The sequence below is a fragment of the Sceloporus undulatus genome, chromosome 6, assembly GCF_019175285.1.
Source record: "Sceloporus undulatus isolate JIND9_A2432 ecotype Alabama chromosome 6, SceUnd_v1.1, whole genome shotgun sequence".
Taxonomy (NCBI): domain Eukaryota; kingdom Metazoa; phylum Chordata; class Lepidosauria; order Squamata; family Phrynosomatidae; genus Sceloporus; species Sceloporus undulatus.
Window position 1 is genome coordinate 140,045,885 of NC_056527.1, and position 24,468 is coordinate 140,070,352.

Here is a 24,468-nt window from a genome sequence, read left to right on the forward strand (position 1 = left end):
CAAAGAAGGAGAGTCCACCACCCTCCAAGGCAGTCTATTCTGCTGTCCAATGGTCTTTACAGTGAAGAGGTTCTTCTTAATTTTAGGTGGTGGGATCTCTTTTCTTCAAAGTGCTTTGAAAAGGAGATGTTGTGATTGGAGAAACCCTCTACCACCTTTTCTGGCCCAGATCATGGCAGCAAGATTTTGTCTTTTCTTTCTCCCCCTCCCTCCCATCCACACCAAATTGCTGTCATTTAATTCTTCCCCTCCTTTGCCAGTGTTACTATTCCCTTCTCAGAGTTTATAAAGCATTTCCAGAGATTGCTTGCACAAAGGACACTGCACAAAATAAAGTTGCATTGTAAAATAATTGCACCTGGAAGGCACAGAAGCAGCTGTGACCAAGTACCACACATTGGCTCTTTGAAGCTGCCTGTTACAAGAAACAACAAAGAGGAAAAATGGGGGCATGCGGCCTTAATATGGGAGGCTGGGCAGAGAGCAGAATTTGCCAGCTAGGAAGGCAGAACTGAATGATTGCATTTGGTTACTGCAGTCATTCCACTGAGTTCCAAGTCTTTGCCCACTTCTATGCCCAGCACTGATCATGTGTGGGATCTTCTCTCACTATTGCAGGTCAGTAGTGCTTCAAACCATCAACAATCCAGATCTGATTCCTATAAGATTGGTACCCATGGTGGCTAGCTAGATAGGCAGTATAGTATGGGTTTACCACACTAAAAGGGAAGGAGATAGATAGATTAGATAGATAGATAGATAGATAGATAGATAGATAGATAGATAGATAATACATAGACAATTGCCCCCTTCCCTTTTCAGTGCAGTAAAAGCAGTGTACACATACACACACACTTAGTATGAACTGATCTGTACATCCAGGACTAATGCATGGTTCAGAACCTAGTGACCCACTGCCTTCCACACTTCGCAATTGCTCCGATCCATTTCCCAGTTCAGAAAACACATCAAAAACCTATTTTAAAACATGTTTTTGGAGAGCCAGTGCATTTAGCAACATGTATTCTGAGAGCAAATATGCTTAGAGATGTGTATTTTCTTGACTGGAAAAATATGTTTGAGCATAACGCATTTAAAACGCATACTTAATTGTGGACTTTCATGTGAATATTGTTAAAAATAAATTTTGCTGCCTCGTGTGGAAATGGGATGGAACGGCCTTATCGGTGAAGAGAAATGAAACAGATATGGATGGGAAAGAGACCGCTTTACCCACAACTCATTTAATTGGAAACTGAAAAGAATATGCTATATACTAATAGTGTATTCTTTCTTTGAGTGTGGATCATTTATCTACCCGAAAGAGCATCATGCAGAGGAAGGAAATACCAGTGGAAACTCCAGGTTTAACACAGACAGAAATTATCTTCAAAGGGGAGGAGAACTAATGGGTGGGAGGAACTCTACAGAATCCTGGGATTTGTAGTTTAGTGTGTCATCAGAACTCTGACGGAGCAGGCTGAATACGTTACCAAACGACAAATCCCAGGATTTCACAGGAGATATGATGGTTACAGTGGTGTCAAACTATTTTACTTTTGCAGTATGGCTACACCTTTAGTGTCCCCAGTGTCCCCAGTATGGAAGAGGGAGGAATGCATAGGAGAGAGGTAATGAAATGGGGCATCCTGGGAAAAGGGCATGGCTAGCTGGTTCGACCCATACTGCAGACTTATGTTGCAGTTCCCATTGGTATCTGTTGTACAGCCAGCTCCTGAACTTCTCTCTCTTTGTCACATTTCGCTCTATCACACTGGACCATGAGCAACAAAAACAATTGAACATGAAGCATTGCAGATGGAAGTAGATTTAGATGAATTGGTTGGATGGCAGTGGGGAGATCGTGATTTTTATTCCTTTTACTCTTCCACCAAGGAATTCAAAGTGTTACCCCAAGCCAGAAATAGAAAAAAAATATCCAAAATATTCCACAAAATGCTGACAGTGGGATTCTCAAATTTTGAGAAACTATGAGGAGAGGACTTCTAGACAGGCAATAATCTTCATAGTTGAGACTTATTCTATGTGGGAAATGCATATGTGTGTGTGTGTTTTGTGCCAAAATATTTCCAATGAGGTTTTTCTGTTGTTTTCTGTTAACAGCATTATTTGTTCCAAAAATACAATTTCTGTGCATAAAACAGTATCTTCTGTGCATAAATATTGTTTTGGTGTAGAAAGCTTGCTTTCTGTGCCAAAAAATAAATAAATGCTGTTTTCTGTGCAGCAAAAGAATGCATTTTAAGGGTCACAAAATAAGGCCCAAAGTGGAAATAGTCTTCAGGAGTTAGCCATTTTTCAACAACTTTATCGCAGCAAGGAGAAAAATGGAAAACAGTTATTCATTCTTGCCTGTGAGAATGAAATTTACAAAGATTTACATCTCTAACCCAAGGTCAGCTTTGCCAAGAGGAAGGGTAAGGCAGCTTGCTTTGTGTAGGGAAGAGAAGATCTTTTCTTTAAAGTCATCACTGATAATAATTTACCAGAATTTATAAATTCCTCCATCAGAAGATCTTGAGAGGGTTTTTTTTTTTTTTTTAACTCAGTGTGGAAGAAATTGAAACTGACACATTCATTTATCCATTCAAGTCCAGGCATTCAGTGCTTAACTCTCAACAGTCTAGTCTTGAATCCCTATGTATTCAACCATTTCAGTGCTGAATTAGGACTGACACCTCTTCCTCTCCAAATCTCAAACACCCTCCTCTCTAACCACTGTCATCTCTAACACCCAAACACCAAGCAAGTTTTCCATCTTGCCTAAAAGAGTCTGTGGTGAGGCCACTACTGAAAAAATGTTCTGCGGACCCTACCACACCGGAGAACTATTGGCCAGTCTGCCAGTCCTCCTTTTTGAACATGGTTTTAGAGTTTCTGGTGGCCTTCCAGCTTCAGGTGTTCTTGGGTGAGACCGATTATCTTGATCCATTTCATTCTGGCTTCAGGCCTTACTATGGGACAGAGACAATTTTGGTCACCTTCATAGATGACCTACACTGGAAACCTCACAGGGAGAGTGTGTCTTTGCTGGTTCCGCTAGACCTTTCAGTAGTTTTCACTACCTTGACCAGGATATCCTTCTGCATTGCCTCTATAGGATGTGACTTGGGAACACTGTTCTACAGTGGTGTCAATGCTTCTTGGAGGGGCAGACTCAGAAGGTGGTGATGCTCAATTGACACCTGGCTAATTGCCTGTGGTGTCTCTCAGGGCTCAATTCTGTCCTCCATGCTGTTTAATATTTATATAAAACTACTGGGAGAGGTCATCTGGAGTTTTGGAGTTCAATGTCACCAGAATGCTGATGACACCCAACTATCTCCTCTTTCCACCTGATTCAAAGGAATCTGTCTTTGTACTAAACCAGTGTCTGCTGACAGCACTGGACTGGATTAAGGTGAATGAATTGAATTTTAATTTAGACAAGACAGGTGTTCCTGGTCAGTCAAAAGGCAGAACAGGGAATAGAGATTCAGCATGTGATGGATAAAGTTACACTTCCCTTGCAATCTCAGGTTTGCAGCTTGGGTGTCCTCCTAGACTTGGAATTGAGCCTGGATGTTCAGGTTTTGGCAGTGACCTGGAATGCATTTGGACATTTAAAACTAGTGTGTCAGCTGTGCCCATTCTTCGAGAAGTCAGATCCAGCTACAGTGCCATATGCTCTGGTTACATTTGGACTACTCTCACACACTCTTTGTGGGGCTGCCTATGCAAACTATTCAGAAACTTCAGCAGATTCAGAATGTTGTGGGCAAACTGTGGACCAGATTAAAGATTACAGAAATCATGTAACACACACACACACACACACATGAAACGATTTCATTGACTGCCAATTTGTTTCCAGACACAGTTCACAGTGCCCTGACTGCTTGCCTAGCTACTACGGCTTCTGGGAGCTAAAGTCCAAAACATCTGTAAGACCAAAGTTTGGGGATTACTGCACACTTGGATCCAGACTATCTGAAAGACAGTGGCCTGGTACAGATGGGCATTTTGCAGCATCCTCCTGGAGAACTAGGGCTAGATGAGGCTGGGCATTTAGATGCCCAGCAGCCCTAGTCTGTGAGGACGCTGCCATCATGGCTTGCCACTTTCCATATGGGTGGCATCATGATGGTGCAAGTGTCGCACAGCGCCCAAACAGTGCTGACAGGAAGTGATGTGATCGGGAAGGAGTGCATCATTGCCACACCATTTGGTGGCTGTGGGAATGATGCAGAGCAAACAGGGGCTGCCCATCTGTTGAGCCCCAGTATCTTACTAAATAAACCAGAACAAGATTTAAGATCTACAGGGAAGGACTTTCTCTTTAATTCACTACCTTCATAGGCACATTTAGTGAGGAGCTGGGAGAATGCTCTTCCCAGGCTGTGGAATGCTCTACCATAGAAACTCTAGTTAGCCCACTTTCTATTGGCAAGTGAAGACCATTTTAATTCTGGCAGGCCTTTGAGTTTTAAATTACATATATAGAAGTAGAAAGTGTGAAGTGATGTGCTGCATTTTATTTTTAATTATGTTATTAGTAATTACGTTTTAAATGTCTTTTAAAGTGTTTTAACATTTTAAAAAAATAATATTGTTATTTAATTGTTTTTTCAAGTTTTCTAAAAAAACATTTTAATTTTAACTTGTTTTAAACTTCTGTAAGCTACCTTGGATCACATCAGAGGAGAAAGGCAGCATAGAAATCCAATAAATAATAAATAAATGGGTAACAAGAGATTATTCTCCATTCAGATTGGCAAGTCAGAAGCTGAACAACAACCAGGTACATGCTCCCCCTCAAACACAAAGGGTCTAGCAGAGAAAGAAGCAAGATTAGTTAAAAAAACAACATACGAAGTAGCTTTGTATACAGATTACTTATACAGAATCAAATGCATGGTCTAATAGAGGAGACAGAGGGAAGGGAAATGGAATAGCTGCAGTTAGAATGATGCATGGATAAAGAGGGTATGGAAAAGCCAAGAAACAGGAGGTCAGCAAACCTGCAAACCAGCAATGCAAGGTTGCTAACTCACAGCTGCTACACCCTTTTTCATTTTATTCCAACTGTCATATGATTAATGTATGGATTAACATATGGCCACCCATAGTGCTAAGATGCCCCCCCCACCATTATTTTCCCCACATCTATTTGTTGTACGTCTTACAGATTGCCATACATAACGCCTACCCAAGTAAGTGTGCAAAGCAAATGTGCAAAGGATTGCCAAGAGATTTTGGAGGATGCCAAAAATATGCAGTGGCTTTCTTCACCAGCTTCATAATTAATGTTCGCATCATTTATCTTTTGTGGAGAGATTATTCTGACTAACGAGGTTCTGGGCCACTAATTCATTACAGTGCCTTGTCACTTCCTGCTCCTTCTTATTACCCAGAAATAGACTCATTAGTCAGAGTTCAATGACAGGAGAAATTGTGTCCTTTAATTTTATTCCCCCTTTCTCCCCTTTTCGGGGTCTGAATTTGTCCAAAACCAGCAGTTTTCCAAATGGCACTGGAGGGACAGGAGCTCAGCAAAAAAGCTGGGCTTTGGCACACTTGGTGCATCTGCACTGCACATGTTTAGCAATCTGATACTATTTTAACTGTTAAAGTGCTATCCTACAGAATCTTGGGATTCAGAGTATGGTGAGACACTTTAGATTTTCTACTTGAGAGCTCTAGTGTACTTCCCTGAACTTCAGCACTAGAACTTTCTAGCAGGGTATTCTATGGACTAAGCCAAACAACAAATCCCCAGATTCTGTAGGACAGAACCAAGGCAGTTCAAGTGGTATCAAACTGCTATTAATTGCATAGTGCAGATAACTCTCAGCCATGTGTGTGTGTGTGTGTGTGTGTCCTGTGTCTTCAAGTCACTTCCAACTTATGGTGACCCCAAGGAAAACCTATCATGGGATTTTCTTGGCAAGATTTATTCAGAGCAGGTTTGCCATTGCCTTTCCCTGAAGCTGAGAGTATGTGTCTCATCCAAGGTCATGCGGTGGGTTTCATGACCGAACTGGGAATCGAATCCTGGTCTCTAGAGACGTAGTCCAACACTCAAACTGCTATGCCAGTTTGGCATGCAAAAAGATGCCACGAGATAATGGATTCTCAAACTGGGTATATGTCTTGGTTTAATCACTCAACTTAATAAAGGATAACAACTGAAGATGAATAAACAGGATTCATAATGGATGCACTAAATTGGCAGAGTGCCCTTTGCTTTGCTTGTTTATTTATTTAATTTATATCCTCGCTTTGTCCTGACGCTGGGGCTCAGTAAGGTAGCACAGGGACAATGAATTAGAGTATCAGACCACAAGTTGAATACTACTTAAAATCCTGTTAAAAGGTGGAACACTCAATCAAGGTAGTGGAAGACCTGGGTAGTATCAACTGTGAAATCGTCTTTGGATCATAGAGTTCACCATCCATGTAAGTGTGGTATTTACTGACATCTGCCCAGTTTACAAAGCTATGAACCCCAAAAGATGCCATAATAGTCTGTTTCTGAACCACTTCTAACAAAGAGCCACCCAATTTAACCTTGCAGTAAATCTGAAGTATATTTGGAGCCACATTTCAGGACACACATCTATAAAAACACTTCAGTTTTTAAACATGGATAAGAACGGTACAATTTTGTTCAAGGGAATATCAGGCATATCTCTACACATAATAAATCTATTTTATACTTTGACACCAGCAGTTCAACCTTCCGTACTTGCAGATCTATCTATCTAGAGTGTTACCATCATAATTTTACGTTAGTATGATGTGCCAAATTTCCCCAACCATTTATGTGAATATTATCTCCTCACCTGAAAGTGACATTGCATGTGCTGGATGTTTATCACCAAAAGTGGGTATACATTTTTCTTATGGATAACTATTTTCTTAATAGCTCCTTTGCATATTATTTCAGAGAGAAGTGAATGCAAAATAGACACACTCATCATTATTTCCTATTCAGATTGTTGCCTGGTTTGCATTGCACACACTCAGAGCAATAACAATTCACCACAATTCTCCACCCAAATAATTATATTATTTGACCCAATTAATTGGGTATTGCTCATGTTCACTTTCCATTCAAGTTCCTGAACAGCTTAGTATTTCACACTGGGTCGATCCAGACTTAATCTCTGAAAAGGAGAACAGTGCTTGACCTGGGCATAAAAGAGCAGCGGATGGTGGAGCAAGAGAAATGCAGCACAGAATAGGGATAGAGGAGGTACAGGAATACATGGATACTCTAAATGAATTCACATCTCTGGGGCCAGATGAATTACATCCAAAGGTATTAAAAGAATGAAAAGAAGTAATTTCAAAATCATTGTCAATAATCTTTGAGAATTACTAAAGAATGGATGTTCCAGAAGATGTCCCCATCTTTAAAAAAAAAAAAAAAAAGGGGGGGGGGGAGAGATCCAAATAATTACTCTCCACTTTGCCTGGCATGAGTACCAGGGAAGATTCTAGAGCATATCATAAAACAAACAATCTGTAAGCACTTAGAAAATAATGCCATGATTACTAGAAATCCACATGGGTTTCTTAAAAAGCATGCCAGACCAATCTTCTCTCTCTCTCTCTCTCTCTCTCTCTCTCTCTGTTGGATAGAGTCATAAGCTTGGTAGATGAAGGGAATGCTGTGGATGTACCATATCTTGATTTCAGTAAGGGTCCCCTACGATATCGGAGATTTTCGCACAGCTAAAAAACCCAGCTTACCTTTCCCAGCTTGAATCCTCTTCCAGGATGCAGCCAGGTATTATAGCTTACATTTTGCCACTGATGCTGCCTCCCATCTAAAACCATCTAAGTCTTGGCTCCCAGCTGCACTCAGCCGTCTGATTTGCAAAGCCAGGAAGCTCCCAACTTTGCAAATTGGCCAGCTGAGTGCAGCTGGAAGCCAGGTTTTAGGTGGGTTTTAGGTGGGAGGTGACATTGGCAGCAAAGTGTGAGTAATAATACCTGGCTGCATCTTCCAAGAGGTTTCAAGCTAGGAAAGGTAAGCTGTGTTTTTAGCTGTTCGAAAAACTCCATCATTGCAGAAAAGCTAGTAAAATGTGGACTAGGCAGTGCAATAGTTAGGTTGATTTGTAATTGGTTGACAAACTGAATCCAAAAGGTCCTTTACTATGGTTCCTCCTCATCCTGGAAAGAAGTGACTAAAGGGGTGCCAGAGGGTTCTGTCCTAGATAAAGATTCAACATGACTTGTATGGTGACATAGAGAGCATACTTATCAAATTTGCAGATGACACTAAAGTAAGTAACTTGTTCCATCCATTTCAGGGGATCCGTTCTCTAGAAACCCATGACAGCTATTTGTAAGCCTAATGCTATATTCAGAGCACCTATCTATAGAGGCAAACTAATTGTATTAACTGTTTGGTAGGAAAAGAGTTAATATCCATGGATATTTACTACCTTTCTATCCTAGACTGACCCAGAACCAACAATGGACTGTATATGGGACTGACTCTAGAATTATCCCCTTGCCAGAGCTCAATAATGAAATTACATCTCTGTACTTTTATAATTCCTCTTATGTCCTCGTGCAGCTCTTTGCCTGTTGTCCAACTGGATCCCATTGTTTATTGCCATCCCCACCCAGTTCAATATTTTTGCCATCACTTACTGTCTCTCTGCTAAGGCTGATACACAGAACCATTGTGACGGAGAGCTGCTGACAATACAAATGGCCCACCTCCTCTAAAATCAGCAATCACTCTCAATGCCAGAGCAGAAATAAAATATGATTATGTTCACAAGACAAACCCTACTCCCACAAACAGGCAATATTGATTCAGAGTGGGGCGGGGAAGATGATTAATGGTTCCAAACCAAAGCTGATGGCATCTGAAGGGCAGACAAGATCAACAGATTGCCTATGGAGCAAAAGGAAGAATTTTCTGTTCCATTCACAAACCAAGTTCCATACATTCAAAGTAGAATGTTACTGGTAGCTCAGGGCCAGAGCTTACATTTGGCATGCATTGAGCCCAAGATTCAGTTCCCTGCTTTCTATAGTCACGGTGATCACAGAAAGCAAGACCCTTTAAGACATGGAAAACCCAAAACAAACAAACAAACAAACAAATAAATTTGGACTGATGTCACTTAGTATATGAAGGATTCGTGTATTATTGTGTCCCAAGCAATTCTGGTGTTCATAGAAAAGGTACATTTTTGACTAGCTCATTCCACAGTGTGACATCAGGTATATAGACAAAGGACTAAATTCTAGTGTCAGTCTTGACTAGACTCATTCGATCAGTGGGATTTGCCTATTCGATGTCTATCCCTGTCATTCAACACATGACAGGTCTACTCTAGTTGGGATTCATCAACAGGATGCCAGCCATTAACTGCCACTAACTTGCTAAAGAAAAAAAAAAGCAAAATGATACACTTACTAAGGGCACAATTTTAATTTGATATCGGAGGGGATTCCCCCCCCCCCTTTTCTCTCCCCCCCCCCCCCCCCACTGTATCTCCTAGAATCTCCCAACCAGCATGAGCCTTGGCCACAATGCTGGGTTTTTCTGGAAATTGTAGTCCAAACACATTACTTTCCAAAGCTTGGTCAAGTCTGGAAACTGTCTCTGTGGTCATGACTCCTGTTCTCAGAGCACTTGTTGTAAGACCTTTTTGTAACCAAAGATCAATTGAACTTTGCTCACTTGACATACTAGACATCTTTTCTACCTGGAAGATGAAATTGATCCCTTATCAACAGTGGATAACTAGCTTAGAAGGAAAAGCTATTGGCCTATTCGTCCCTGCAGGACTAACTGACCTTCAAGACACTCGGCTCACAAGATCTGCTGTCCCTTTTTATGGACAGTTTGAGTGACTGGCATCTGTATAAGATTTAATGTCATGACGACACAGACAGTGCTGATATCTGCCCCTGAAAATTACAAATCATAAAGCAAATTGGGTTTGCAACCTCAATATTAGAAGTAGAGCAAAGAAAGGAACTCTACATGTAAAGCACATATATATATATATATATATATATATATATATATGGGAGTTTTTTTAAAGGATCTTTTAGTGCTGTCTCCCATATGAATCTACTCTAAGTGAAATCTGACAATGCAAAACACACAGTCCAAGTAGTAATGCTAAGCAGAGCTTGCTGGAAACCATAACCACAGAACAAAGATCATTTCAAAAACGCACACATGCAACTCTTTTGCAGTCTCTCAGTAGGAGTGGGGGGGGAGTGTGTGGATTGTTTCCAATGGGCCTTATTATAATGTATTATGTGCAGGCTACAATATGAATTTGCCCAGTGTGTGATGCTATAACAGCAGAACCCACTGCAGCGCACAGGTGAACTGAAAAGGAGAGTTGGAATTATATATATATATATATATATACACACACACACACACACACACACACACACACACACACACACCACACACACACACACACACACACACACACACACACACACACTTTTTATATATAAAAAGAACTCAACTCAAAATATTGCAAGAATCAAGAGGCAGGAAGTGACTGCAACAGAATAAAGGTGTGGATGCTGAACTGTAGCGAAATTACCTCCCAAGACATCTGAGCTATAACAGTTCCTGGCCAACATGCAGTATCACAGCTACCTAGATGACACGGAGGTTGTCATTAATAGATCCACATGGGGCTCCATTATCTGTTGAAAGATCTATGGAAGAGGGGGGAAAAACAGAGAGCAAATGGATCACCACAGCTACAGCTGCAAGAATTTGGAGGTTCCTTATCTCCTCCTCAGATGAAAACAAAGTTTTACAGTAGGTCATGGGAATTTGAAGAAACTTATGGACATTATCAGACAAGGGAAATTGGAAGTATAATCCAATAGCAATCCGAATGTAATCATGGGGTTCAACGTTATTGCGTGATAGACTACCACACGCAATTTCGGGCAATGAGAAGTCAGTCTGAACGCAATCATGGGGTTTCACGTTATTGCATGAGAGGTGATCACATGCAATTTCAGGCAATGGCAAGCTATTTTTGGGCAATGGGAAGCCAGTTCGAATGCAATTCACATTCACGTACATTTGCTGAACTAGCGAGTTCATGTAAATGCATTCTGGCTGCACTTTCTTTTCATTCGAAATTAAGAGAAATTCCTCCCATGTGATAAACTCCTTATGTTACTAACACCTGCCCTGAATCCCATTTTGGTAGAAAGGTGGGATATAAATCCTTTAAATAAAGCAAACAAACCAAGTTCCTTAGTTTGGGACCTTGATACTCGAAGGACCATCTCTCCCTACATGAAGTTTGCTGCAGGGCCCCTCTGTGTCCTCATCAGTGAAATCAGTGGAATGGGACCTCCAGGGAATATGAAAGTTGCTCAAGGATGGCATGAAAGTTGGAGTGCCTGATCTCTTCTCCTTCTCCTCCTTCACTTCCTAAACATTTTCTGATCTGGAGGGGAAGAAAGGAGGGAGCTTGTAGACTCATGGATCTCTTATGCATAGGGTCTCCATAAGTCAAAGTCGACTTGACAGCAATTAACAACAAAATGTGTACACCTACATGCCTGTGTGTATTATGGTAGTGAGTACAACTACTCCAGGAGATGATGTCAGAAAGCAACTTTACAGGATTAAATACTCTTAAATTATACTGATTATTTCTTTTGATCAGGACAATGCTATTGGCCTTCCATAATGTAATTACAATAATCATATATTGTGATGGCTTGACAGGAGGGCAGAAAGAGGTGGGCAGGAATGGACTGGAAACAAAGACAGGGGTAATTAGAGAAGTAAAAGTAAAAATAAAACCTGCATTTCTACTTTTGCACATTCCCTGAGAAAAGAACGGAGGTGAGATTAGGGGGGGAAATCTCATTAAAAGATCATTATGCTTTATGTGAAATGCTTCAGAGCATTTTGTTTTGGATTTTGGATTTTTGGGGGACTTTGTAATACATGTATTTGCACATACGTAACGAGATATATTGGAGATGGGACCCAAGTCTAAACCCAAATTTTATTTATGCTTCAAATATGCACAAATCCTGAAGGTATTTTTATTTAATTTTTAAATTTCTAATATTTTTAATAATTTTGTGCATGAAGTAAAGTTTGTGTACAGTACATTGAATCATCAGAAAGCAAAGGTGTCACTGTTTTAGCCATCCATGAAAAAAGATGTTTTTGGTTTTGATGTATTTTGAATATCAGAATTCTGGATAAGTGTCACTCTATCTGCATTATATATATATATATATATATATATATATAGAGAGAGAGAGAGAGAGAGAGAGAGAGAGAGAGACTAGAAGGTTCAGCTATAGAGATGGTTGAGGAAGGCTTCTGCGGGATTTGAAGCCATTAAGTCCTGATGTACAGCACAGATACCATCACAGTATAGGGTCTTATTCAGAATTTACCAAGTTTAAACTATTTTTGGACTTCAATAAAACTAATTTCCTTATTATAGTTTAACTCTGGAGCATACTTTGGTGTATCGACCCATCACTAATGATGAGTAACACTAATGCTAAATAAAATGTTTCCCAGACATGGTGTCTGTAACCCTGACAAGGTCACAGTACAAGATGGAAGAGTCACTGCTGCCCTATTACATAGGCCACTGAAGTTGAAGAAACAGTAACTTCTGTAAGTTATCTAGAGTCAATTCTCCTCCTGTGGATCATAGAATCATAGAATAATAGAGTTGGAAGAGACCGCAAGGGCCATCCAGTCCAACCCCATTCTGCCATGCAGGAAATCCAAATCAAAGCATCCCCGACAGATGGCCATCCAGCCTCTGTTTAAAGACCTCCAAGGAGGGAGATTCCACTACACTCTGAGGGAGTGTGTTCCACTGTTGGAAAGCCCTTACTCTCAGGAAGTTCTTCCAAATGTTGAGGTGGAATCACTTTTCCTGGAGCTTGCATCCATTGTTCCGGGTCCTAGTCTTTGCAGCAGCAGAAAACAAGCTTGCTGCCTCCTCAATATGGCATCCCTTCAAATATTTAAACAGGGCTATCGTATCACCTCCAGGCTAAACATTCCTAGCTCGCTGAGTCGTTTCTCGTAGGGCATAGCTTCCAGACCCTTCACCATTTTAGTAGCTCTCCTTTGGACATGCTCCAGTTTCTCCACATCCTTTTTAAATTGTGGTGCCCAGAACGTGACACAATATTCCAGGTGGGGCCTGAACAGAGCAGAATATAGTGGCATTATTACTTCCCTTGATCTAGACACTATACTTTTATTGATGCAGCCTAAAATTGCATTGGCCTTTTTAGCTGCTGCGTCGCATTGTTGACTCATGTTCAACTTGTGGTCTACTTGGACTCCCAGATCCCTTTCACATGGTTCAGTTGAAAAAAAAATTATACAGTAAAGGTTTGGCTTTGCAGAACACCTGTGCTTCTCTCCTACCTTGTGTGTGCCCATGTGTGTACAAAATGTATGTAAAGCTGCAGAATACATAAAAGATGCCCATTAAGTCAATGTCAAATGGATAGTTAACTCTTGTTTGCAGGTGATCCAGAGACAGCATAGATTTGTATCCTCACAGGCAGCTCATTCATTGTTTTACACAATAACCTATTTGGGAGTCTTTTAGACATTTCTTATCCAGATATTTTACTCCCTGTGAGAGTTAGGAAACTTAGAATGCTCATGCAAATTTGTTGCTTTTTTGCATGTCTCTCTGGGCATTTGGTTACAGCATGTATTCATGTCATTTCCTGTTTGCTGGTCTGGAGATTATCGCACCCAGGAATCCTGGTGAGAGAGACGCGGGATGTAAAAGATGAAAACAGATGTTATTGCATTTACCCATGTCATTCTGCTTTGATCTAGTGCAGGCCACCATGCCTTTCTCCTCAAATGATCTTTCCCAAACTTTGTGCCATGGATCCTTCCTTTCCTCTATTACCCACACTCTCCGTTTGAGATACAATGGATAAAGTCTCTGCAGCTAGTTTCAGTTAATTGCCTGTGACACTTCTCAAGGGATGGGAAGAGATCCAAGAAAGTATCCATGTGCACAGCTGCCCCTTGCCACATTTATGTGTTGGAAGCCCCCCAGGGCAATGCTGAATGGCAGGCTCTCCTCTCTAATCAGTACAAGGCAGGGATACTGTCTAACTTCTCTCTACCAAAGGGTATCTGCTATTAACAGCCAATAGTTCCTTTCAACAGAGCCAGAAAATTGTCTTAATGGTTGTCTCAAATGTACACCATTTTTTCCTCTTGCAATTCAGCTTCCTTCCATAACACTTCAGCTTCCTGCCCTCCGGCTGGTGTTTACCCTGACATTCCTACACAATACAGAGATGCTGCTGCTGCTGCTGCTGAAGTTTTTCCTAAGACATAACTGTCTTAGATTCAGCTCCAAAGAGGAGGGATTTTACCAGAGCACACATGGAAGGGGCAGAACAAACATGGCCAGAAAACACTTGCACAAGAGAACCACTGCAGCCCAAACACCAGGAATACTTGAGGTGGATGGGTTATGGAGACTGATGTTTGATGCATGGTAGGAGCAATCTGTAGAAAGCCAATGCCTAGGTGGATTTAAACTAGTCAAAATATTCATCCTCTCCCCCTCACCTCAGAAACTCACTTTGCCTGCAAATCCATGCTTTTATAGTCTATCAAAACAATTCATGTGAGAGGGAGCTAGGAGTTCTAGTAGACCACATGTTGAATATGAGTCAACAGTGTGATGGAGCAGCTAAAAAAGCCAATGCGATTCTAGGCTGCATTAAGAGTGTGGAGTGTGGTTTGAGTCTTCTTCTTTTGAAGTTTTTCAAACAGAGGCAGGATGGCCATCTGTCAGGGGTGCTTTGATGGTGTATTCTTGCATGGCAGGGTGTTGGACTGGATGGCCTTTGTGGTCTCTTCCAGTTCTATGATTCTATGATTCATTTGAGATGTGGTGCTGGAAATGAATCATGGAATCATCGAGTTGGAAGAAACCTCAAGAGCCATCAACTCCAACCCCTTGCAGTGCAGGAATAATACCATGGAAAGCCAAAAGGATAAACAAATGGGTTCTTGAACAGAACAAGCTTGAAATCTCTCTGGAAGGCAAGATGATCAAACTGAGGCTGTTGTACTTTAGCTACATCATGAGAAGGCAGGACTCATTAGAAAAGACTACAATGCTAGGAAAAGTGAAAGGATGTGGAAAGAGAGAAAGACTGCACTCTAGATGGATAGACTCAATTAGGGAGGTCACAGATACGAATTTACAGGATCTAAGCAGAGCAGTGGAGGACAAAGAATCTTGGAGATGTCTTATCCACAGGGTTGCCATGAGACAAAGATGACTCAAAGGCAGTTAACACAAGAACAATATAATCACCTTGGATAGCTCTTTGTATGTGTGACCTAAACTATTATATGCAAAAGGATCTTGCAGCACCTTTGAGACTGAAATAAGGAGCCCTGGTGGTGCAATGGTTAAATGCCTGTACTGCAGCCACTCACTCACAGTTCAATACCAGTGAAGGGTTCAAGCTTGACTCAGGCTTGCATCTTTCCAAAGTCATTAAAATTGGTACCCAGATTGTTGGGGGCAATTAGCTTACACTTTGTAAACCACTTAGGGAGTGCTTAAGTGCACTGATAAGTGGTATAGAAATTACTTGCTATTGCTATAAGTTGTAGCATGAGCTTTTGTAGACTCACTCTACTTCCTCAAGTGCAGGGAGTGAGGAAATAGACTGAGTTTATGAAGTTCATGCTACAGCTTGTTCCAAACAAAGTCTCAAAGGTGCTGCAAAATCCTTTTGCATACTGATATTCCAGACTAACATGGCTATGTGTCTGAATTTTGACCTAAACTTTTAAAATGTTTTAGCTCTCTACTACATTGAGGTCACCAGCTGCCACCATCTGAGCCTAAAAATGCCCAAATAGTAAATGATTCTAGGCCCTGCCTGCCAGCCCATGCTGTAGACTCCGATGAAGTCTTCTCCCATCTCAGGTAGAATTTGGAACTCAAGCAATAGCAAGCTCCCTTCAACAGTTCATTACTATTGCTTTACTCACTTGAAAATAGACCAAATAAAAACCTGGAAGCCATGGAGCAGGCTTTCTGCTCAACAAGCAAACACTCAAATCCCATCTGTGTCCATAAAGAATTAAAGTGCTGGGTTTTTTGTTTTTGTTTTTTACAGTCATCCAAATGGCTCCGTATAAACCTGACATCTTGATAGTCCCTATTATTCTCTCTCAGCCACTGTTGATCCTTAAAAAAGGGACAAAACTCATCTCCAGGCCTCCTGCATTCTCCATCAATGCAGCTGCACCTGGCTGGGAATGACCTCTGGGAAAACATTGCCACAGGCTTCATTCCACTTTACCACCAACTGTGGGAGAGGAACACAATTTATATTACAATTTTGTGAGCAAGTTGTGTGATGGTAGACATAACCAAACTGTTATCTGTTGGTTCCTCAGCTAGATAGAGTACAAGGGGCTGCATGGTTTGCTAAAGCAAAAACCAACACTGCAATCACAACAGCAGAACTTTAAACCAAGGTTTCCCCCCTTCCCCCATGTGAGAAATTAAAACATGTTCGGTGGCAGAGTTAACAGCGCCTCTAAGTAGCAGCCCAACTTGTTAATAGAGATAAGGCTTTAAAAGAGCATTGGAATGGAAGAATGAACCAGTGTACTGGATAATTTTTTCTCCTGCATGAAATTGTTAAATCACACAGAACAGATATTTAGGATCAAAATGTAGGTAAAACTAAATAGGATGCTAAATGCATGGCTAGCTCTAAAATAATCTGTTTCTTGTCTTCCACAAATTTAGAAGACCTATCCATGTCTTGGTGTCAAGTCATGCAGCATTTGGGCCTCTTTGTAGACCAAAATACACATCCGAAATATTCACTGCAATTTAAAATAGCTTGATCGCAGAACCAAATGGGGTGTGATATCTTATGGGACCCAAACACAGAATGGAGTAAGGTTTTTAGACCCAGTCTACCAGTTTCCCCAGGCACCTCACAAACACAAACAGATCAAATTTCTTCCCATCCCTCAGAATGGATGTTTATGAGTCAATTTGGACTAAACATGGTAGGTATACTTACACTGAAATCCTAAACTTTTATTTTCAAGTTCATAACTGATTGGCAAAGTTCAATGTCTTCTTTCCCCATTCAAAAATGACTATTGCTCATCATTTTATAGGACTTGTTATGAAAATTAATTTTAACCAATTTTTGTTTCACTGAAACCATAGGCAAAAATCATCAACATGAATCCAGGCAACACCAGGCAAATTCTCCAGTGATTTTATAATCAAAAATTTAAATGCAAATAATAACAGTAATAATGATGATGGTGATGATAATGGTAATGATGATAATGTAGTTAAAATACAGGTAATTTCTAACCAATTTTAAGGAGGAAAAAGCAGAGCAAGTCTATGACTTTGCTCTCAGCAGCAGCCATGCATTCTGTTTCAAACCTAATTTGATTTCTTGCCTCTACAGTCCACATTTTTCTTGCTTTTCTAATAGTTTAAAAGAAACAGCCAAGGAAAATAAGAATCTAATCAATGCAAGTGAAACGGAGTTTCAACCCAACAGGAGTAAGAAAATATAAATCAACAACAATTTAAAGTGGCATCATATAATAAAAATAATAATCACACATTGGCTGTAAATGATCAGTTCCAGAAAGTTTCTATCCATCTTTCATTGTCCACATTCCAGCTCCCTTTGATGAAACTAGCATTTGCTTGATCATTTGGGTATACTCCAAGCCAGGTTCACCTTGTCCTCAATCAATTTCTGCAACGATAGTTATCGTAATGTGACACATTTTCCCATCCCTCACATGTTCAAACACATTGACAGGCTGCTGTTTTGGTGTAATTGCATCGAATCAAAGCGACCACGAAAATGGAAGAAATAGCAGAGATAAACTTTGATTTTTAAAAAGTAGTTGGAGGCAGCAATTCTTAATCTCTTACTATTGTGGGCTATGGCAGCCTGTTTTTGTAAGCTACCATGTTGGAAGATTTATGAAAGTCCTCCCTACTGAATCTGTTTATTGTACTCTCAGTTCAGCTATACTGAACTATCTGTTCTCTGCATCAGTAGTGCTCCATATCACGCCAATATAACTAGATTCCTGCATTGTCCATATCACAGAAATATGCACAATGCTGTTATTTGGGACCAAACACTTGATCTTCTGCATTATCCTATGTCTTCAATACAATGACACTGGAGCAGCCAAGTTTTAATCTCCAACTGGTCATTGTTTCTTCTGGAAAACACTTTCACTATTTCGTTTCCATCGTTTTCATCATGCAGGGAATTGCTAATATACTACACAATACAGATTTAATAATCACCAAGTCAAGCAGAACAGGTTTAAAAAGTACATTTTCCTCATGTTATTCTAATTTTTTTTGGACAGCTTAGGCAGGTTACAGAGCTAAGGAAGAACATGACAGTCTTGAAGAATCGCAACAATTTCACCTTTTAACATGCAAACCCCAAAACAGAAGCCATGGAATCCTACATAAATAAGCTAGCTACCACCATTCATCAAAACATTCACCCCATAGTGCTGCAAACTCTCTTTGACACTAAGCTGTTTTCCAAGCTTACCATCGTACTTTCATCATTCAGAAACATATATATTTGGCCATGCTTACAGTTGACTTACTGATATCAAAAACCTAAGTCAGTCATTGATAACTTAAGCTCACCTTATTTCAATGAGTCTTTTCCATGCATGACCATAGTAAAACAACCCACTGTTTAGTCAGCCACATACAATCTGTAGTTGCTTTCGCGCCTTGTGGCAATTTCAGTTTTACCGTCATAACTTCTCTATGTAGCATGTTCATAAGGAAACCACAGCCACTGTCGCACATCATTATTTAAAGCTTTTTAAAAAAGAAATGAGCAAAAGAGAAGTTGGAAAGATGGATGGATGGATGGATGGATGGAGATAGATAGATAGATAGATAGATAGATAGATAGATAGATAGATAGATAGATAGATAGATAGATAGATAGAATTCCCAGCATTATTAACACGTGTGTAAAAATGTAACAAAAAGATAAAATAACATCGTATAACATATTATCCATAAAGAATGATCTCCTCTCCATATCCCAGAGTTTCTACATCACACACTTTCCGATTCCCCTCCATTCACCCTTCCCAGCTTCCATGGAGAATATCAAAACAACCAAGCTACACCATTCCTGAAATCCATCTTCAACTTTTTTTTTTTTTCAAATGACATGAACTATATGAAAGGTGCTTCTTGAAAGTGCACTACTCTCCTTCTCAACATCTCTTTCAAAAGCCCTTTTTCAAAGGAATCGTGGCTGCAGCAAAGTCTCCGCTAAGTTGGTGCCTACCTGAACAGTCCTCGGCAGAGCCACCTTTATCTCAAAGCCATCCTCTCTGCTTTGCTTTACTTTTTTCATGGCAAATCTCTCATGTTGCCACTTAAAAAACAACAGCTCCCACACAATTCTGCTGTAGGGATGAGCAGAAGAAAATGACACTTACCTGAAACAGAAAAAAGGGAGAAGGGGAAGAGAAACAAAGCAAAGAATTACATTGAGCTCCTTTGAAATCAGGTCAACATTACGCTTTAAAACAGCAACAATGATGCCCATTTTCCCTATATTCCTCTCTCCCCTCCACTCTTCAGTGCTCCTCTTTACTCTTCAAAACTCATTTCCCGGGGCCAAACATTTCCTTCATTATACCACTTTTGTTTTCAATGTACCAACACTATTCGTGTGCACCCCCAGAGAGAAGAGGCCAAAAAGGAAAGAGACAGAGAGGTGAAGAAACGTACTTCAGAAACTAAAATACAAAACCAGTTGGGAGCTTGCTATGCAGAGGAGACAAATGGAAAGATGATCTGCATTTGTTTGGCTGAACACAGAGGAGACTTTTTTCACACACCTGAGGTAGCAAGGAGTGGGCAAAAGACCAACTGGGTTCAAGTCACTGGTTATTTGAGAAAGGGAATGGGATAGAGCGGATGAGAGAGAAAGATAGAATTTCTGAGGCCAAAAGGCAGAACTTTTCAAGACATCGGGACTGCTATGACCACATGTGATCACCCACAGAAGACCACTGACAAGGAATCCCATGCTTTTGTGTTCTGCTGAGCATTGTACAAAGAGTCTTCAAGGAATGGCTGACTAGACATTTGTTGAAGAGCTTCTACTCTGGATTTCATGCAATGAGTAGGAGCTTGGAGTGGATGGCTACAAGATCTCCTTCCCCACTGAGATTCTGCGAATGGATGATTTTTCAAGCACCTGTCATGTAAAACTTTGTTTGGCTTATTGGTACATCTGTAATGCAGGGCTGGTGTTTGGAGAAGGAATATTAAGGTTAATACCTCTAAACAGGGTTGGATGGAAGTTTTTGTGTGATCTGTCCCTTCATGGAAGGAAGGTATTAATATTAGTATCCTGCTTTCCCGCAAAAGTGGGGCTCACACTTTTAAAGAACAATACAATGAAAAACATATCAAAAATAAACATTAAAGTACATTAAACTAGTTTATAGTGTTAAACAATTCACACCTAAAGTTAAAGAATAAAATGTAATTGAAAATATCAAAAAACTCTTTAACATTCAGTAGAAAAAATGGCCCCCAACCTTTGGTCCTCCATTTGTTTTGGACTTCAGATCCTAGAAGCCCCAGCCATCTTGGCAAACAGTCAGGAATTCTGGGAGTCAAAGTCCAAAACATCTGGAGGAGCCAAGGTTGGGAACCACTGTGTTCCAACAATGAAGCATTCCCAAGCAGTGGCATCACTAAGGGGTGCTGGTAGTGCAGTCTGCACCAGGTGACATCCCAGAGGGAGATGACACCAAGTCTGGCTGTCTGCCCGCTGCAGATGTTGCTGCTATGTGGTGGTGGGTACATGCCTTCACCAGCCTCCCTGCTGCCCTGGCTCCCTTTACTGAGGGAGCCAGAGCAATGGGGAAGAAGGTGAGTGCAGCAGATGCACTCCCTGAGGACAAACAAGAAACCCCACTCTTGGTCTGTGCCTTCCAGCAGCCCTTTCTGGGTGTTGCTGGGCAATGGCTGGTCACCCAGCTGGGGGACAAGTGAGTGAGGTGGTGATGAGGAAGAGGGCACCATACTGGTTGACACTGATGCCATTTGACCGCTAGCCTATTATTTAAAAACTATCTGCTTTAAAACCATGTCAGAATAAAAAAGTTTTAGCCTGCCAACAGAAAGACTACAAGGAGAAGGGAAGGGAGTTCCAGAGTCTAGGGGCAGCCACTGAAAGGATCCTCACTTATGCCCCCCACAGTCATGCTTGCAATGTGGATGGAACTGTGTGAAGGGCTTCTCCTAATATCTTAGAGTCCAGGTCAACTCAAGCAAGGACATACAATTAGCTAAATAGCCTGATCCTGAGCCATATATGAAGCTACCTTAGAGTGAACGAAAACAGAGGTTCACCTGGCCCAGTATTGTAGACTAAATCTACGACTGGCTCTCCAAGTCCTCAGTCAAAAGCCTTTCTTACTTTCTTGCTACCTGTCATTCTTTCAAGTGGAGATGTTAAGGACTGAATGAGCAACCATATTTTCTACTAAGGGAATTGTGCACAGTCCTTCCTCAGTCCCACAGTCTTACTCACATCACTTTACCCCTGAATGCCAAAGGAACAGTGGATGAATTGTGACCTCTGTGCCTCAGATAAGTGGACCTTGTCAAACCTTTGTGAGTCCTGTAGGCTGCTGTCACAAGCCATGGCCATTCAGATTTTCATCATTTATTATTATTATTAACCTTTATTTATAAAGTGCTGTACATTTACACAGCGCTGTACATATAATCTTTGTAATTAGACGGTTCCCTGCCCTCAGGCTTACAATCTAAAAAGACACAACACAAAAGGAGAAGGGAGTGGTGGTGGGGAAGGGGATCAGGTCCAGCAGTTCTTCTCAGCATTTAAAGAAACGCTTGCTTTTATGGGGGTCATATGGTGGAGAGGAAGTCAATTTTCTTTACTTCTCATCACCAAAGTGTACTCCAAGATAAAGCTTAAACATCCAACCTTTGTGAGATGGGGAAAAGATCATGTCCCAATCTACAGAAAAATGAAGCCCACACAGCAGAGTTGCATTTAGCAATTTGCCCAAGGCCACAGAGGAAATCTGGTGGATGACAAGGCTATGCAGCATCATTAGTGCCTTCTTCATATACCAATACTCTGACCTTATCTAACACAGAATTCATTGCTGGTTAGGCACGGTGCAGTTGTAATGGGCTGAAATGATGGATGAGATTTCTCCCCAGAGGCTTTTTGGAAGCATAAAAGGTTTCCCTTGCCCCAGTGTAGTTTATTTGCTCTGGACTGTCTCATAAGAATGGGATTCTTACCAAGGATTTGCTGGTCAACATCCATCCCACTGCTAAACCAGTGTTGATATACATCTTGATCTGTCCTAGCCACATTTTGGAAAAGAAGAGAAGGAGCAAAATGCATGGATGGGCCCTTGGACTTCAAATTCCTTGTTTCTTGCATTTGTTAGATCTTACAGCAGAAATATAATGAAAGGGACTCCTATTTGATATGCAGTGCTAGTTCATAGCACTGCAAAACTAAAGTCTGTTTCTGTGAATTACTGGCTGCTCTTTATAGGACTATCATAAAACCAAGCATGGTGACAGGCCTACTGCTCCTAATCAGTTTCAACTGAAGAGGTTCTCTTGCCCTCTTTTTTAAATAACAGAAGCTGTTTTTAAAAGGAGATTAACTCTCTGTCTCCCATTTCTGTGCAAGGCATTAGAACTGCAAGAGCTTCCAATAAGTGAATTGGTTCTGATTCTGTTAACTAACAGTTTGCATTTTGAGAGGTTTGGGAGACAATCCGTAGGAGGATAGGGAAGAAGTGAAGGAGAAGGGACACCAGAGATAACTGTGGTTGTGGGAGGATGCTATCAATAAATGTTTTGTTTTGGGTTTTTTTTTCCCCCTGAAAAATACTGCCATTCGTTTCTTATTGAGGAAAGGGCCATCAGAAATGTCAACTTTTCAGATTAGAAGCAACCAAGGGTTCTTGCGTTTTGCATGACTAAGGGAATTTCGCAAGAGTAGCTGCTTCAAAAAATGCAAGACTATGGCTAAGATCCTACAATTAGCTGACAAAAGCGTAACATTCTGCCAGAGCAGTTTTGCCAGTTCCTTCTGATCCTATTGAAGGTGGGAAAGCATGTTCTCTACAGTGGCTAGAGAAAGCTGGAGTCAGTAGACATCATGGAAAGTGACGGCTTCTCTGATCACCTATCTATAAAACTAAAGATGGCCACTATCCTGGTCCTCAAACTCTTCCCTGCCAACTACACATCCATAGGATGTGCACTCTTGTAAGGTAAAAGGTTGACTCCACTCCCAGAACATAAGCCCTCAATAGATTCACAAAAGTTTTATTCAGTAAGCAGAGTAGATTACAGGACATTGTTGCTGTCGGGACTGAAAATTGATACACAGTATACTTAAACAATTCATCTCTTACAAAACCCCAAATTAAGACATACTGTCTTCCCAGGTCTCTCCGCTTTTTCCCCATCCCCAAGTTCCAGCTTTCCCACAAGAAATACCTTGGTGATTTACAGCACATACTTCCTCCCCACACATCTGCCCTTCATCCTAGGCCACAACTGGCACACATTTTTCTCTATTTCCAGCATCAGTAACATAACCCACCATCCTGTATTAACTCATATATACTCAAACACAGCAATTAAGTTTGACAGAACCATATTTGGACTATGATCCTGACAGCTTTTCCTCTGCAAATGCAACCTTCTTCCACTGGTTTACTGAATAGTGACTACTTCCTTCTGGTCCCTCCGTAAAGTGAGAAGCTGCCATAACTCCGAGTTACATCTGTGCATATCACTACCTGGATCCCAGAAATTCATTGGCTCATGTTGCTCCTTTTGTTTCAGAAGAACAAGATTAGAGTTCCTGGAATTTGGCATCTATAGTTTTATTGCATTAATTTGAAAGTCATGTGTTAACTAGAACCAGGCTGATATTTTCCAGTTTCCTTTTCAAATAAAACTAGTAATGTTGGTGGAGGCAGAAATATTTCTAAAAATACATATTGCTTGTGTAAATGTTTGCCTTTTAAATCCTGTTTGGGGTGCTTGTTTATATCAGCTGTCAGCTTTCCTCACCATCTTCAGTGATTTATCTGGCATCCTAAGCAATCAGCAACTCACACAGTGGACCCAGAAACATCACAGCATTGTGTAGTGAGTCTGTTTTGTTTGTGCTACTTGTGGCAGTGAAAGTAATGAGGGCGACCAAGCAAATGAATACATCTCATTTGTCCATTTCACTTTCTGTTTGGTTCATGAACTTATGGTTTCAATAATGACACTGAGAGTAAAGCCCAATTTG

General features: G+C 40.8%; 1 protein-coding gene across 1 annotated transcript in view; it reads right to left on the reverse strand.

The window, feature by feature from the left end:
• The window catches only part of NTM (neurotrimin), a 1,011,020-nt gene that overhangs the window by 644,538 nt on the left and 342,014 nt on the right, over positions 1-24,468 (reverse strand). The gene's annotated exons all lie outside the window — the stretch shown is intronic.